The sequence below is a fragment of the Bos taurus genome, chromosome 14 (assembly GCF_002263795.3).
Source record: "Bos taurus isolate L1 Dominette 01449 registration number 42190680 breed Hereford chromosome 14, ARS-UCD2.0, whole genome shotgun sequence".
NCBI classification, from domain to species: domain Eukaryota; kingdom Metazoa; phylum Chordata; class Mammalia; order Artiodactyla; family Bovidae; genus Bos; species Bos taurus.
This window is the reverse complement of record NC_037341.1, coordinates 6687702-6704964: the sequence shown is the minus strand read 5'-3', so window position 1 is coordinate 6704964 and position 17263 is coordinate 6687702. Positions and strand designations below refer to the sequence as shown.

Here is a 17263-nt window from a genome sequence, read left to right as displayed (position 1 = left end):
CCCAAAATCCAGACCTGCACTCAGAGCATAAAGGATGTTTCCAAAACTACTAAATCTAAAGATAATATGTGAAACAGCTTCAAACAGAGACTTGCCCAAATTTCCTTTTCTTTTTTTTTTTTCATGGTTTGGATCATTTTATTTATTTTTTTCCTTTTTTTTAAAATTTTATTTTATTTTTAAACTTTACATAATTGTATTAGTTTTGCCAAATATCAAAATGAATCCGCCACAGGTATACATGTGTTCCCCATCCTGAACCCTCCTCCCTCCTCCCTCCCCATACCATCCCTCTGGGTCGTCCCAGTGCACTAGCCCCAATCATCCAGTATCGTGCATCGAACCTGGACTGGCATCTCGTTTCATACATGATATTTTACATGTTTCAATGCCATTCTCCCAAATCTTCCCACCCTCTCCCTCTCCCACAGAGTCCATAAGACTGTTCTATACATCAGTGTCTCTTTTGCTGTCTCATACACAGGGTTATTGTTACCATCTTTCTAAATTCCATATATATGCATTAGTATACTGTATTGGTTCCTTTTCAAAAACCTAGTGAGGTTCTGGCCAAGCAAGATGCTAATTAAGGTTGGACATAGGGCAATCTGGAAAAAACTTCTGAGTCCCTTGGACAGCAAGGAGATCAAACCAGTCAACCCTAAAGGAAATCAACCTTGAATATTCACTGGAAGGATTGATGCTGAGGCTGAAGTTCTGATACTCTGGCCACCTGATGCAAAGAGCCAACTCACTGGAAAAGACCCTGATGCTGGGAAAGATTGAGGACAGGAGGAGAAGGGGGCAACAGAATATGAGATGGTTGGATAGCATCATTTACTCAATGGACATGAGTTTGAGCAAACTCCGAAGGATAGTGAAGGACAGGGAAGCCTGGCATGCTGCAGTCCATGCTGGGTTGCAAAGAGTCAGACATGACTTAGCAACTGAACAACAACAATCCATCTTTCTTGAGTTCCAGGACTTGAGGGGAAATTCTGAGCCAAAATCCCTAAAATGTGCCATAAATCAAAGCAAAGGACGTCGATCTCAGTGTAACAGGCAAATATAGGGTTACAAATCTGAACCCCATGCCAAATATGAGTGGGAAAAACTAGTACAAACTAATCAAGGAGGCAAATCCTGGCCCTTCCACTAATTTCCCACAGGACATTCAGCATGTGGGATGCTGAGCTTTTCCATGAGGCATTGCCTAATTGTAAAGAGTTGGTACAAGATAAAATATGGTAGATGAATAGAGTGGGTTCCTACATTTGTCATCTTGTTTCAAAGATAGGCATTGTCATCCTATCAAAGTACTCCTTTCCACCAAGTCTAGTTGGTGCTTTCTCAATGCTGCGCTCCAAGGAAGCACACCTGAGCTGACCTGGGCACCCCAGAGTCAGCAGCACCCCAAATTCCTTCCAGTGCAAGCAAGCTTCTTCATTCTATGACAAACAGATTTCCTTGAATTTTCCTCTCACTATATTAACAGCACATTCATATGATTCCTTCAGCCTTATTATTGATGCCTCAGATGTCCTCACTATAAACCATTTATCTTAACATATTTGCACCTGAAGGTCACCTTAACTCAAAGTCCTTAATGTCCAGGGAAATCTTTCTGATGAAGAATATGGTGTGAAGACAGAGTCCACAGGTGCTGACAGGCATCCGAATGACTAAAACTTGGCTGCTTTTATAACCAAACACATTTTTAATTGGACTTCCTTGGAGACTGCCTTTTTCGTGGTGTCTTGAGGAATGTTCTTGCCTAGCATCCTTGTATGAAGAGCTCTTCACAACTTTGAGTGCTAATTATCCTCTAGAGAAAAGGGGAGAGACCCTGGCCAGCAGCTGGTTCTATAATCTAGGTCAACTCTCTCGAGTTGGTCTTCTGTTGTTTCAATTTTCCCAAACTCATTATCAGAAGGAATCTATAAATGGTTGATTAACTGGGTCCTGACTGAACAGAATACTCGATTTCCAGTAAATTTCCAGGCCTCCTCTCCCAGAGCAAGAGGTAAAAGACAGTCAAACAAGTCAACATGAAGGAACTCATGAACAACAAAAGATGCTGGGGAAAAAGCATGTTTGACCTTGCAGTATGTGCTGTAGTATCAATGTCATTTTTCGTTTGTTTGTTCCAGTAACTTAAAACACCAGTCATGTTTTTGCCCACACTGTAGGTCAGGAGTTCAGGCCAGGCTTAGCAGAGATGGTTCAACTCTGTTGCACATGGTGTCAGCTGGGCAGCTTGTCGGGCTGGAGCATCCAAGATGGCCTCACGCACATGTCTGGACCCTTGGTGCTGGCTATTAGCTGTGAGCCTCGCTTCAGCTCTGCCAGGCATCTCCTCACCAGATGGTCTTTCATCAGTCAGGAATCCAGACCAAGCTTTTCACATGGCAGCTGGCTTATAAGAATACACATTATTTCTAGTTTGCATTTATACTCTCCAGGAAACATCAGTCTGAGGAGGACCACCGAGAAGTTCTAGGCTCTAACAACATCGTTAAGTAAAGAGAGTCTTTGGTTCTTACTCCTACTCTTGGGATCTGATGACTTTCAGTTCTCAAGCTTCTTCCACCTCCGAGATTCAGACTCACTAGGATGCTAAGACTGGAAAAGCATTGGATAACATTCATTAATTTGGTTTCTTTGGTATATTTTAAGAGTAGAAGCCTCTGTGTGTGTCACTGTGAGATTTCTCCAACCTTCTCCTCAATACATAGGATTATGGAGTGTCAACCATAAGTCTGAGGGTGAAGCTCAGCCTTCAAGGCCACCGGCCATGTACTGTCTCTGCATTTATCTCATTACCCACCTGGCTGCAGACTTCAACAGCTGTTCAATTCCCCTAAAGGATCCACTGACACCAAAGCATTAGTGAGCAATGTGGATTCACTGACAATTATGGAATGGAGAAAATTTACATAGCACGACCCGGAGCAAAATTAAGAAAAAATATATGTCCCCTGGTAGATGTTTGTCTTTCACCAATTCCCTTTTCTACAGGATCCCTGGGAATTCTCATCCTTTTTGCATTTCCTCCCACAGTATCCAGGTTGCCTGGATCCTCTCTTTTCCCTGCCAAACATTACCAGGTCCTTCAAATCCATCTTGCCTCTGTCATCCAGCTCTTTTGCTCCTAAATCCTTTACTTTTCTCAGCAAACCATCCCCCTTCCCCCCCTTTTTTTTTTCTGTTTTGAGAACTCATGTTATGAAAACCACAGGTAGAAAAGTGAAGAACAATCTGACCCAGTTCTGCCCTCCTGTCCCACCCTCAGTACCAACATCATCCTCATGACCAACACAATGTGATGTGATACTAGAAGCTAGCACAGTGGGCCAGGTCTGCTAATTCATTTATGTGTACAACAAACATTTTTGAGAACCCTACTGTGTGTCAGACACTGTGCTGGTCACACATACGAGAGTGAATAGCATATGCCTACACTATGACCAACCTAGATAGCATATTCAAAAGCAGAGACATTACTTTGCCAACAAAGGTCTGTCTAGTCAAGACTATGGTTTTTCCTGTGGTCATGTATGGATGTGAGAGTTGGACTGTTAAGAAGGCTGAGCGCCGAAGAATTGATGCTTTTGAGCTGTGGTGTTGGAGAAGACTCTTGAGAGTCCCTTGGACTGCAAGGAGATCCAACCAGTCCATTCTGAAGGAGATCAGCCCTGGGATTTCTTTGGAGGGAATGATGCTAAAGCTGAAACTCCAGTACTTTGGCCACCTCATGCGAAGAGTTGACTCACTGGAAAAGACTCTGATGCTGGGAGGGATTGGGGGCAGGAGGAGAAGGGGACGACAGAGGATGAGATGGCTGGATGGCATCACTGACTCGAAGGACGTGAGTCTGAGTGAACTCCAGGAGTTGGTGATGGACAGGGAGGCCTGGCGTGTTGCGATTCATGGGGTCGCAAAGAGTCGGATACGACTGAGTGACTGAACTGAACGCACATCTCACATTCTGGTGCAGGGAAACAGTGTAAAAGCACACACATCAGCTGAAGAATGCACAGACGGACGTAAGGGACATGCAAGAGATGGAGTGCTGTGAGAGGAAACCTGAGACACTTTCCTAACCGAGGTGGTTAAGAAGGGTCTCAGGAGGATGCAGCATTTGGGCTGAGATCAGAAGGGTGAAAGGGAATATTCCTTCTTTTGCCAAATCCTGTTATCTTCTTGTTCTCAATGGGTAAAACCTAAGGAATGCTCAAAAAAGACATCAACAGGAAAAACTTTAAGCTGGTGAAGAACACGGCATATTCTAGAGAGAGTGGATTAGAAGGAGCATGAGGAAGATGGCTCAGAGAGAGGCTGGAGAGGCAGGCTGAGCCCTTGTGGGCCAGGTGTACCTTCCAGGTTTCAGTTGGGGATATAGAACCCCTGCAAGTAGCACAAAAATAAGAGATTTATTATAGGAGTTAGACTTTCCAAGCATGTAGGAGGTGCGGGGAAGTGGGTATCTAGAGGGAGGGAGTTGAAGGATCATAGATACATTGCTGAAGCACAGACAAGGTGGGGGTGTCAGAGCTTGCAGGAAACCCACAACCACAAGCACGTTGGCCTCCCGAAATGGTGTGGGTGCTCAGGAGTGGTCTTTGGGAGCTGTTGTCTCCAGGGGGCAGTTGCATGGGTATAACTGCTATCACGGAGGCACAGCCAGTGCCTGGGTGGTGGTCAGCAGCTGAGATGATGAGCTGGCCGCCAAGGAGCGTGTGGGTGGGTGGGAGCCGCTGGCTTTCTCTGTGCCTGTTCGTTGCCATATGTGACCGTGACATCCTTCTGAGAGTAGGATGACTTTCTCTCTTGGCCAACTCTAAACCAGAACCTCAGAACAAAGAGAATTCTGGGAAACTCAGCTCCCAATACCCCAGATGAGGGTTTGGATTTTCTTCTCAATGGAAATGAAAGCCTTCTTGCCTTCATGACTCCAGGACCTATCATGGCAAACATCAGTCCTCGTCGGTTTACCTTTGCTTCTTTACTACCATATTATTATATTTATATTCCTTCTTTATATTTCTATATTTTTTCCTAACATAATCCCTAAGCCCCAAATCCCTCAAGTCTCTCTTTTTTCTGGCAGACAGTTGGTATATCACACATACTCCTCTTGGGCATTGAAATAGATACAAATGCATGTCCCACCTCTTCAGAGTCTCAGAGGTTGCGGGCTTGGAGAGGGGGATATGTTTTGTAGGCTTGAGTCAGGACACCCAAGTACTACTTAGTAGATGGTAGTCAGGGGCAAGTCACCTGCCTGAGAAATCAATTATCCATGTATAACCTAGATGGCATATTAAAAAGCAGAGACATCACTTAGCTGACAAAGAGCCGGATAGTTTTTCCAGAAGTTATGTACAGATGTGAGAGTTGAACCATAAAGAAGCTGAGTGCTGAAGAATTGATGCTTTCAAATTGTGGTGCTAGAGAAGACTCTTGAGAGTCCCTCGGACAGCAAGGAGATCAAACCAAACAATCCTAAAGAAAATCAATCCTGAATATTCATTGGAGAGACTAATGCTGAAGCTCTAATACGTAGGTAACCTGAGACAAAGATCTGACTCATTGGAGAAGACCATGATGCTGGGAAAGACTGAAGGCAAAGGAAGAAGCGGGTAGCAGAGGATGAGGTAGTTAGATGGCATCACTGATTCAATGGACATGATTTTGAGCAAATTCAGGGAGAGAGTGGAGGACAGAAGAGCCTGGCATGCTGCAGATCATGGGGTCACAAAGAGTTAGACATGATTCAGCAACTGAACCACAGCAACAAAATGGGATAGACATCTCTGCCTCATAGAATCTAGGGAGTTAAATTAGAAAATGCGTTTTAAGCAGACAGCATGTATGCAAACTGTATTATTTCCAGCAAGCACTCCGTCTAAGTTAATTCACCTTTTCTTTTGCTCTGCTGTGCTTTCTGGACTAACACTGACACCATGTTGGAGTCAGTTATCGCCCCACTACACCACTTGCTCCTGCTTCTTTTTACTGCCCACCCCCAGTATCAGCCATTATGATGCTCCTAAGCAGGGTGAGCCAGCTCCTTCATGTTTCAGCCAGGTACAGGGCTGCAACCCTGCAATTACCTTCCTCAGCTTTAGACAGGCATCATCGTAACGGCACTTAACTCCTTATAAAGATCGAACGGGAAATGTATGGAAAGGGCTTGGAACACAGCCTGGCCCATGGGAAGGACTCAAAGAAGGGTAGTTAGCTTATTATCACAGCCATTATACCATGCGCATCCTGCTTGCAAAGGTGACCTGTCAAGTCCCCGTGTGGTGGGTAGGATGACCTAGCAGAACGCCGACTCTCAAGTGCCTCTCTCCCCACACAGTCAGGTCATGAGATAAGGCCAAACACCACAGTCACTTTCTTTAGAAGAGCTTTATGCCCACGAGGGTACTGTTGAGAGGTCATGAAATGGACTTGCTTTGTCTCCCTCTCACTTGAAACCCTCGATCCAATGGTTGCCTAGGGCAGATGGGCAATTTAAAGCTCTATTAATGACTTTTCCCAGAAGCCGACTGTGTCTGTAAAGGGCTCGGAAATGTTTGCTGAAGGGACATATAAATGATTATCCCTTTCTAAGGTTCTGTGACATATTTATAATTATTTTTTGAAATGTATATGTCTTGTTTCTGTAATAACAATAATAATGCCCTACATTTATTGAGAATTCACTATATGGCCGACACTATGTTGAGGGCATTACTTTCATTAAGTATTGTATCTTCATATTGACCAATGAAGTAGATGCTGTTACATTAGATTTATAGAGGATGAGACAGATATGTGTATATACATTGTCCTAAGACTAGGTACTTGACAGTGTGCAGTAACCCAGAAGCCTTCCTACTACATATATACAACTTACAAGTGGAAATGATGGGAAAGATATAATAGATTAAAAAGCAAGATATATGCATGTAGCTTATTTTGTATTTAAGCCAAGAAAATTACCAAGTGCCAAAAACAAAGAAAGAATTGAAAGCCAGAGTGATAAGCACAACATCTCATACTGTGGGTAGGGAATAATGTTAGACCTTAGAAAACTGTGCACCTGTTTATGGGCATGGGTTTCAGTCTCATACAGCACAGGAGATAAGGTCTGGAGTCTGTGACAGGTGGAAAGTTGGAACTGTGACTTCATAAACCTGGAACCATAAAAAACTAATTCTTAGTGAAAATAGAATTAGAAAAACTTGAACCACCAACCCTGGGAATTTACAAAGATGCATTTCTCCACCCAGAGCTCTTTTGAAGGTTAAAAAAAAACCAAAAACGTAGTGAAAAACAAAACCCCTAAACTTTCATTACAGATGGGTTTGGAAACTGAACGTTGTGATACAGAGTTCAGAAATCTGAATGAAAAATATGAATATAAAAGATGATTCCTGGTTCTGGTAAACCTGAACCCCCCTTCATAGAGGCGAAAACAAAGGCTTAGAAACACTGATTCATTCCCAAAATACATGAACTTCCTATCACGTGGAAAATTAATCTTTGGTAAAGATGAATTAACAATCGTTGTCTAGTTGCTGTCGTGTCCAATTCTTTGTGACCCCACAGTCTGTAGTCTCCCAAGTTCTTCTGTCCATGGGATTTCCCAGGCAAGAATATTGGAGTGGGTTGTCATTTCCTACTCCAGGGGATCTTCCCAACCCAGGGATCGAACCCACATCTGCTGCACTGCAGGCAGATTCTTTACCACTGAGCCTCCTGGGAGGCCTGACTTAACAATAAACATGTATAAAATACATGGGGAAGTGACTCACCACAAAGCAGTTTTAACAATCACAATCATCAAGGGGAGCAACTCTCAAGAGTTTGAGAGAAAAGAACAGTCCACAGAAACGGCAAAATCAGAATTTTTAAAAGCATCCAACAGATAAGCAGACTAGTAATTACAAAAAAAAAAAAAGATAATATTATTAGAAAAGGCCAAATTGCTTGGAAAGATAAAAGCATTAATGATAAAGATCAAGACATTAAAAACTGGGTTCCCCAAAATTAAAAATCCAATGAACAAATGAAGTATCAGTTTAGATACAGCTGAAGAGATGATTCTGAAGAATGCATCACAGGGAATCCAGAGACAAAGCCTCTGAAGGAAGCGTGAGACCCACTGCACAGAATGAGAGAATCTATCATTTAAGTAGAATAGAGAGAGAATGAGGGAAAGGCAATGTTTAAAAATATAACTGTGAATTTTCCAGAGTGGATAAGATATAAATTCTTGGAACATTAAGTTCTGAGAAAAAAGGGATAGCTAACCTACTCAAGGCACATAACCAATAAGCAGTGGAGTCGGATGCAAACTGATTGAATCTGCATCAGCTCTTCGTTTTAACTATTAATAGCACCCATGCCGCCAGCAAGTCTTTGGTATTCTCCTTGAAGGCTCAAAGTATGACTAATTCATGCGACCCTCAGTGTTGTAACAAACCTCAAACTCTATCTGGGATAAAACAATGACAATCACGAAGTTGTCAACCCGGCATTTCCTAAAGTGTGTTTCGAAAGCATTTGTCTTGGGGCTTCCCTGGTGGTGCCGTGGTCCAGACTCTGAGCTCCTACTGCAGAGGGTGCATGTTCCATCCCTGGTCGGGGAACTAAGATCTCAAACGCTGTGAGGTGTGGCCAACAAACAAACAACAACAACAAAAACCCATTTGTCCCATAAGATGTTCTTTTGGGAACGGTGAAAGGTAGGAGTGAGGAGGGTGTTCTGGTGAAATAAGTTTGGAAAACATTATATATACAATATCATTTTGTAGAGGCATGGCAAATATCAGTGTATTAAACTTTCTAAGTCTGACATAGAGACTTCTGCTTGATTCCAGAGCAAATTTCTCCCCAAATACCAAGAACTTTTGATCTTCAGAAGTCTCTTTGCTACAATTCTGTATAATACTGGAAACAAGTAATTATTCAACTTTGTTTGAGTTTTTCCATTGTTAAGAATCAAGGCAGTCTTCTCACTTTTATTTTTTAAGATTTTTTTTTAATGTGGACCATTTTTAGTCTTTATTGAATTTTCTACAATATTGCTTCTGTTTTTCATGTTTGGGTTTTTTGGCCAGAGGCATATGAGATCTTAGTTCCCTGACCAGGGATAGAACCTGCACCCCTGCATTGGAAGGTGAAGTCTTAACCAGTGGACAGCCAAGGAAGTCTCAGTCCTCCCTACTTTTAGACAGATTTTACTGACAGAAGATTATTGAAAGGAAATGTTACATCTTCTACCCAGTGGCATGAAACTATACCCCATAAGACTAAAAAGAAAATGCCTCGACCTTGTTAATTTATGCTACAGTAATAAATGACATCTAGATTTCAATGGTTCACAACAGCAAGTGTTGTTTTCTTGCTCATGTACCTGTCAGCTCCAGGTGGGCTCAGTCTCTGCTCATTAACCTGCCTTGTTTCAGGGCACAGGCTGAAGGAGCATTCTCCATGTTGGTTGGGGCCAATGAGAAATTTTAATGCAGATTCTTAAAGCTTAATCATGGCAATCATCACTTTCATGTTTAATTGGTCAAAGTAAGTCATATGGCCCAGTCAATTATTAAAGAAGCTGAGAGATGTGATACTTACATGGATAGGGTAGCCAATATTTGAAAACTATAATACAATCAACTATACGGTCAAACCTGACCTTTTAGAAAATTTGAGGATAAAGCTGAAACTCCAGTACTTTGGCCACCTCATGCGAAGAGTTGACTCATTGGAAAAGACTCTGATGCTAGGAGGGATTGGGGGCAGGAGGAGAAGGGGACGACAGAGGATGAGATGGCTGGATGGCATCACTGACTCAATGGACGTGAGTCTGAGTGAACTCTGGGAGTTGGTGATAGACAGGGAGGCCTGGCGTGTTGCGATTCATGGGGTCGCAAAGAGTCGGACACGACTGAAGGACTGAACTGAACTGAACTGAACTGACTAGGTTCTGGTATCAATTCCAATGTTGGGAGTGGGGACTAGGTCCCCACCCCAGCAAGCAATTCTCATGATACCATGATATGACTCAACTCAATTCTGACACTACCTACCAGAAGATAGCACCAGATTCCACAGGTTAAGGGTTCATTTAATTCCAGACTGACACCTCTTCGTCCAACTTCAGTCCCCACTAGCAAATCCCGTTTATTACTTGTGTCTCTGACAAATCTGGCTATAAATCAGATGTACCCATCTAGATCCTCTCATTGTGTTCAATTAATTTGCTAAAGCAACTCAACAGAATTCAGAGAAACATTCTACTTACTAGATTACTGGTTTATTACAAAAGGATGTAACTCAAGAACAGTCAGATGGAAGAGATGCACAGGGCAAAGTACAGGGAAAGGGCATGGAACTCCCATGCCTTCTCCAGGTGTGACATTCTCCCCACATCTCTGTGTGTTCACCAACCCTGAAGCTCTCTGAACCCAGTCATTTGGGATTTCAGGGAAGCTTTATTACATAGATGTGGTTGATGAAATCATTGGCCATTGGTGATTGATTCAGTCTCCATCTGTCTCCCTTCCCCAAGGTTGGGTGAGGGTGGGTATGAAGGGTGACTGAAAGTTCCAACCCTCTAATCAAGAAGTTCTAACCTTCTAATTAGCCAGCTCCACCTCCCTATCCCCCCACCCCCAACTACTTAGGTTACCTAAGGGCTTTCCACAAGTCACCATAATAACACAACAGAAGATATCTTTACTGTTCTTATCACAGGAAATTCCAATGGTTTTAGTAGCTCTGTGCCAGGAGATGATGACCAAACACATATTTCTTATTAAAAGTCAAATATCACAGTGAGGGTCATCTCTGTTGTAGCACAGATGTGTAGATTGTTGATTGGTGAATAGTATTCCATTGTGCAGTATATAGACCATCTGTTCCTGGTCTTCCCCAGCTTCTTCAATTTCCCATTCTTTTTCTGTTCTTTTATGACATGGTTTTGAACATCTTGGGCTCTCCTGAATATATTTCAGTTAATATTAATAATGATGATGATAATGACCGGTGAATATAAACCTGAACCTCAGCTCCACTCTTTACCAGCATTATCTCTTTTAATCCTCACAAAGCCTTGGGGACAGGTATTACTGATACTCATTTACAAAAATACAGATGGGGAAATCGAAGCTTGGAAAGTTTGACTCACTTAACCAAATTTACATAGCTGGTATGTGGCAGGGACTGTCCGACTCTGAAGCTCTGCTCTTAACCTCTGATGTACATGTTGCCTCCCTGTTATCTCTACTCTCTAGATATGTATGAGAAGCTGAGGAAGTGCTGACACCTCTCTAGTCTCAAGAACATATGCTGTGGGGCACAAATGTCCAAAGGTGACATAGAAATTCTATGATTCAACATTTGAAGCAAGAATAAGAATATGTTGGCACATCTCTCAGAAGCACCATGTCCTCCACGCACCTGGAGGTCCATTTGCACATTTAATGTACATTACAAACCATCTGTGCATACTGGGTGCAATAATCAACAAAGTCATTTATGGACAAGCTCTGGATCACAGATGGAAAAAATATTTTACTTTCTATGTTAACTCTGACTTTTTTTATTTTTTAATAAATGACCCTTGAGGGTTATGTTCAGAAGGACCCTGAGGGGTTCTCAGCAAAGCGAGGCATAATCAATAAGCAGTGTCTGCTAAAAGAAAATAAGGAAGCTGTGCTAGGCTTTGCAAGCATTTGTCATTTTTATACTAGAGAACACCACCTGTGAGATTCAGGGAATAAAGCCTCTCAGAAAAATACTGAACTGACACTTAATTTCATAAAAAGAAAAGAGAAGGAATCCCCTGGTGGTCCAGTGGTTAAGACTTCCTTCCAATGCAGGGGGTGTGGTTTTGATCCCTGGTTAGGGGGACTAAGATCCCACATGCCAAAAAATAAAAAGCAAAAACTAAACAAAAAAAATTTTTTTTAATTTTTTTAAAGGAGAAAACTGGTAGCACTTACCATTGAACATACATTTTATTTCACTTACTCCACACAACACAATGCAAATGCCTATTAATGTCCCTATTTTATAGGCAAGAAGATGAAGGCTCAGAGATGCCAGCTAACTCCTCCTGAGATCCATAGCTAGTAAATGGCAGAAACAGGATCCAGCTTTAGATCTGATGGATTCTTGACGCTGAACCACAGCATGGCGTCTCTAAAATGCCCTGAGCTACATAAATGGTCCTGCTAGCTAAACAAGCTGTCTTGCCATGATATGGCCCAATTCCAGGACATCCAGCACTTTCTGCTCCTTCCTCCTTCTCACTGGCAGCAGACTCACCCCTCTCAGAACACAAATGGCTACAAGGCAAGGCGCTCTGTGTTGGGCCATTTTGTGCCTCCTAAAGGTGGCAGCTTTGCATCACGACTTTACATAAATGCTTTTGGCACCGACAGCAGGAGGCAGGCAGGAGTGTGGCTCTGCCATGCGACAAATATAGAGCTGCTGTCCTTAAAACTCTCACAAGAGACTAACCCTCAAGGGAGACGCCATGCAATAAATAATTTTTGCCATAACACACTCCTTGCCTTTGCATAAATTTAACACCCCGCTCTCTGTGCAATATGTGATCTTCCTGCTAACTCCCCATAGACAGAAATAGCTCTGGTAAGATGTGAAAGAAGACAAGCGGCAGAAAGGAAGAGGGAGACACGACACATAGAAGAACTTGACTTTAGTGCCGGCTTCTCTAAGAGGGATATCACTCTTTGCATCCTTCATGGAGAACCGTGTGCAGAGGACAATCACAACTGGCCTATGGGGCCTTCCAAAGCACAAAAGGAACTGCATTTCTGGGATGCTGAGATGCTGGTTCCCTGTTTCTTCTGGCAAGTAGCATCGGGCTGCTAGTCTCTGCCTGCTTTTCTCCAACAGTGGCCATGGACTTCCCTCATGTGCCTGGCTTGTGTCAATGGGTCTATTCCTGACTCCAGTCAAATGCTTAAACTTGTTTTAGGTGGAGCTCTGTCATATGCAACTGGAAGACATGGACCAATATACCAAGGTTCCTTTCTGATGAGCTGTTGACTTGGATTTTGCTATATCAAGAACCCAGAGGAAGGAGATAAGGTTATCCGAAGATGTATCAAGACATAAACAGCTGAATTTGAGCAGATGATAAACAAGACAGAATTCAGTCCTATCTCACCGTTCTCATGTCTCCAGACAGAGGCACCAATATATGAGAATTTCAGTCAAATGTTGCACCTGCCTGGTATGGTCCACGCTTCTCTATGGTGACCAAATGGGGTTTAAACATTTTGTGAAGCTTATTACTGATGAGTTAGAGAGCATATTGGAGAAGGCAATGGCAACCCACTGCAGTACTCTTGCCTGGAAAATCCCAGGGATGGGGGAGCCTGGTAGGCTGCAGTCCATGGGGTTGTAAAGAGTCGGACATGACTGAGAGACTTCACTTTCATTTTTCACTTTCGTGCGTTGGAGAAGGAAATGGCAACCCACTCTAGTGTTCTTGCCTGGAGAATCCCAGGGACGGTGGAGCCTGGTGGGCTGCTGGCTATGGGGTCGCACAGAGTCGGACACGACTGAAGCAACTTAGCAGCAGCAGCAGAGAGCATATTGCCTCTTATCACAATGCTGGTTGGCATCAGAGGTCAAAAGAGTCTCCTGGGGACTTCCCTAGCGGTCCAGAAGTTGGGACCAGCAGTTTGACAATTAGTGGTCTAGTAGTCTGCTTCCCAGTGTAGGGAATGTGGGTTTGATCCCTTGTCAGGGAGTTGGGATTCTACATTCCTTGGGGTCATAAACCAAAGCACAGAATAGAAGCAATGTTGTAATAAATTCAATAAAGACTTTAAAAATGGTCCACATTTTTAAAAAAAAGTCTCCTGGCTACTGCTTTTATTACCTCAATGACCCAAATCATAAATATTGAGTAGGAACACTAATACTTGAACCCGCCTGCATTCCTATGTCCTGGGTCCCCACACTCCCCATTTAATTCCTGTCTAGATCTAGGTCTTATGTTCCAGTTATAGTTTTGGCTGCTGGCCTGGTTTATCAGTCTAGGACTTTGTTTCTCCAGAGATTGGAACCGTGTCCTGAACCCCCAGCCAGTCGTGGGGGGCTGCTGTGTGCTGGCCTTGCTGCAAGGTGCTTACAGGGTGCCACAGTCATGAAAGTCAAGTCCCAGACTCAGTTACTAAACTGCCTGCTGGACATTTCCATTGATGGCACCTCTAACTTAACATGCCCAGAATTATTTGCACCAAATCTCTTGTCCCTAATCTCTTCTCCTGCTAATGCTCTCAATATCAGTAGACGGGATAACTGTCTTTCCATTTGCCCGACTCAGATATGCCAAGATCATCCTTCACTCTTTGCTTTCACATACTCCCATATACCATGGAAAAGGAAATAGCAACCCACTCCAGTTTTCTTGCCTGGGAAATCCCATGGACAGAGGAGCCTGGTGGGCTACAGTCCATGGGGTCACAAAGTCAGACATGACTTAGCGACTAAGCATGCATGCACCTCCATATACAGACAATCACTCTGTCCTACTGAGCATATTCCCAATAATTTTTCAGGACAATCTGTTTGTCTCCAGCCCCACATTTAGCATCTTGGCCTAAGTCACCAGCATCTTTTACCCTGACTGTGGGTCTATTTGTTCCTATCTTTGCCCTGATCCAGTCCACTTTTCACACAGCAGCCAGAATAACTATCTCAAACCACAGTCCCACATATAGTGTCAATCCCACACATGGCGTCCTCTGCTGGCTCTTCTTCGTCTCAGCACCTATTCATCTTCTGGGTCTTAGATGAAATGCAATTTCCTTGGGTCAGTTTTCCCTGACTACTTTCATAGCATCCTATATTTAATCTTCATAATGTCTATCAAATAATGTATCAATTACTGTGTTACCATTTAGTGAATATCTGCCTTCCCAGGTGAATTAAGTTCTAAAGAAGGTGGGTGCCAATATCTAGTTTTCTTCCTGTCCCCCATATAGTTAATGCTCAATAAATATTTAATGAATAAATTTATCAATGAATATCACAGCTCATTCTAACAGTATTCAAGTGGAGCCTAAACAGTCATTATTCTGGAATACTGCAAAGAGAAATCGGTTTTGAAGGTTGGATTAGATATTTCTTAAAACTCCTTCCAAGTAATCCTTTTTGATTTTTTCTTACAGTCTCATTGTCCCGATGTTAAATACTAGTCATTATTCATAGAAAATACAAGAGGTAAGCTCACCATTTACTAAATTAACCTACCATAGGAGATACCATCAGTTACTATATCGCATCATTAAGTCATTTTATTTCCATTCTATTTTCAGTCCCCTCTTCAGAATATGGGAGAGGGAATAACATTTATCATCATCTAAAAGAAATTAAAGCTACCAACCCAATAAATTAAGAGGATTGTCTTAGGTCTTACCAAAGAATTCACCAAAAATTTCCTGGAAAGAACAAGCTCTCTGAGGGCATTTAAAATTGAATTTGATTTACAAAATTTGATTTGCACATAACTATTCAGGAACACATTGATTGCTTAAAGTGAGGTACACCAGGACATAACTACCTTTAATCTGTTATAACAAAGGCAGCAATTAAAATTGCTTTTGCTAAGCAACTTTTGAAACAGAAGGTTCGATCTCTTTGCTCTACTCCCCTACCCAGAAGACTCCCTCTCTCCCCACACGCTTTTCTCCTCCTAATTAAATGAGGCAACCATTCTGGATTCTTTGTAGAATGCAGTTTCTGACAGGATCACCCCCCTATCTTAGAGATACTGAAAAGGCTGGGTTAGGGACTTAATTTCATTTCCATCCCTCTTTGTTAATATAGTCCCTTCTTATTCTCGCTTCTTGGAAGCATTGTTAGGGAGGGATCGATTTGTTGGTTATTAAGAAATGGTCAGTTCCTATGGTATTAGATGTGATATTCCCCAACCACAGTGTCATTTTCATCCCCTGAAAAAGTGTGCCCTTTGTGTTACGTATCTGTTTGTTTGCTTTATTTAGCCCCTGGTGCGAAGTGCCTAATAAGGAATCCTGACGACAGTTCGCTCTATCTCCAGATTGAATTTCTTTATAGATCAGCCTCAGGAATTCATTTCCCAACCGGTTTTAATCAATACAGCTTGACTCAGCTTAAGTTTGGAGAAACTAACAAAAACGCACTGATTGGGTGTCTCAAAGCACCGTCTTCATAAAGGCTCTCTTTGATGGCGACCCATCAAACTGACCCATGGCTTCTGAGTGGAGTCAGGGCCAGAGCTCTACCCAGGTCCCAAAGCTGTCATTGTCCTGTTTTGTTTGATTCTGTGAAGCCGGAGGCCAGAGAGGCTTTTGCAAAAACAGCATGGTATGAGGGAAAGATGAGTAATGGTGTATCAGGTCACCCTCAGAACTTGCTGTTGAGCTTCACTGAGTGGCTGAAACATCCTGAGATTCCATGTCAGCATCACAGAATAAGGTGACTGGGACTATGTGTATATGAGGTCTCGTTGAGCTCTGAAGCGCTAAGACTCTGTACGGAGACAGAAGGAACTGCTGGATCCCAATCGTCCATCCCACTTTCCAAACGCATGCTGAAATGACCACCATTTGGCTAAAGAGATGGAAAACCGTCATTTCTAAATCATGGAAAAAATACTTACCCTCTGCCAGCAGGATTTCAAACCCAGCTCTCACATTTTCTCACTATGGGGCCTTGGCTAAATCATATTATCTCTCTCTCGCTCTGTTTCCATATCTTTAAAATGTAGACATGTAATAATACCCTTTATCCAATTGGGGGATGTTGTGAGGGTCAAATGGGGTCACAGATGCAGAAAGCACTTTGGAAAATAAAGCAGAATGCAGAAAAGGAACTGTTAATCAGGTGGTCATTGCACTGCTGGAGCACAGAGCCTTGAACATCACTCTGGAGCTTCATAAATCCGGCTTCCTCCTGCTTCCTGCCCTCCCAGCTTCCCCACTGCAGTTGTAGTTCACGCTGGGCCAGAAATCGTGGCTTGTTTGCAAGTTATTGGAGTGCAGAGACTCATCAGTGTGGGCAATGACTCCATCCTTGGGGAGTGCTGCAGGGATTCAGCCAACTAAGCTCAGCCAGCCTGTTCACCCTAGCAGGGCAAGAGTCCTAATACCCACTGGTCAACCAGCCAGTCAGCCATCAACGCAGTGCTTAACACACTGGGAGCACAGAGCTTATGATGCTCCATATACAGGATCAACAGTGA

The 17263-nt window shown here is 42.9% G+C and overlaps 1 long non-coding RNA gene across 2 annotated transcripts in view; it reads right to left on the bottom strand.

Moving 5' to 3' along the window:
- LOC132342176 (uncharacterized) overlaps nt 1-17263 on the bottom strand; it is a 54174-nt gene that overhangs the window by 30980 nt on the left and 5931 nt on the right. The window lies entirely within an intron of this gene.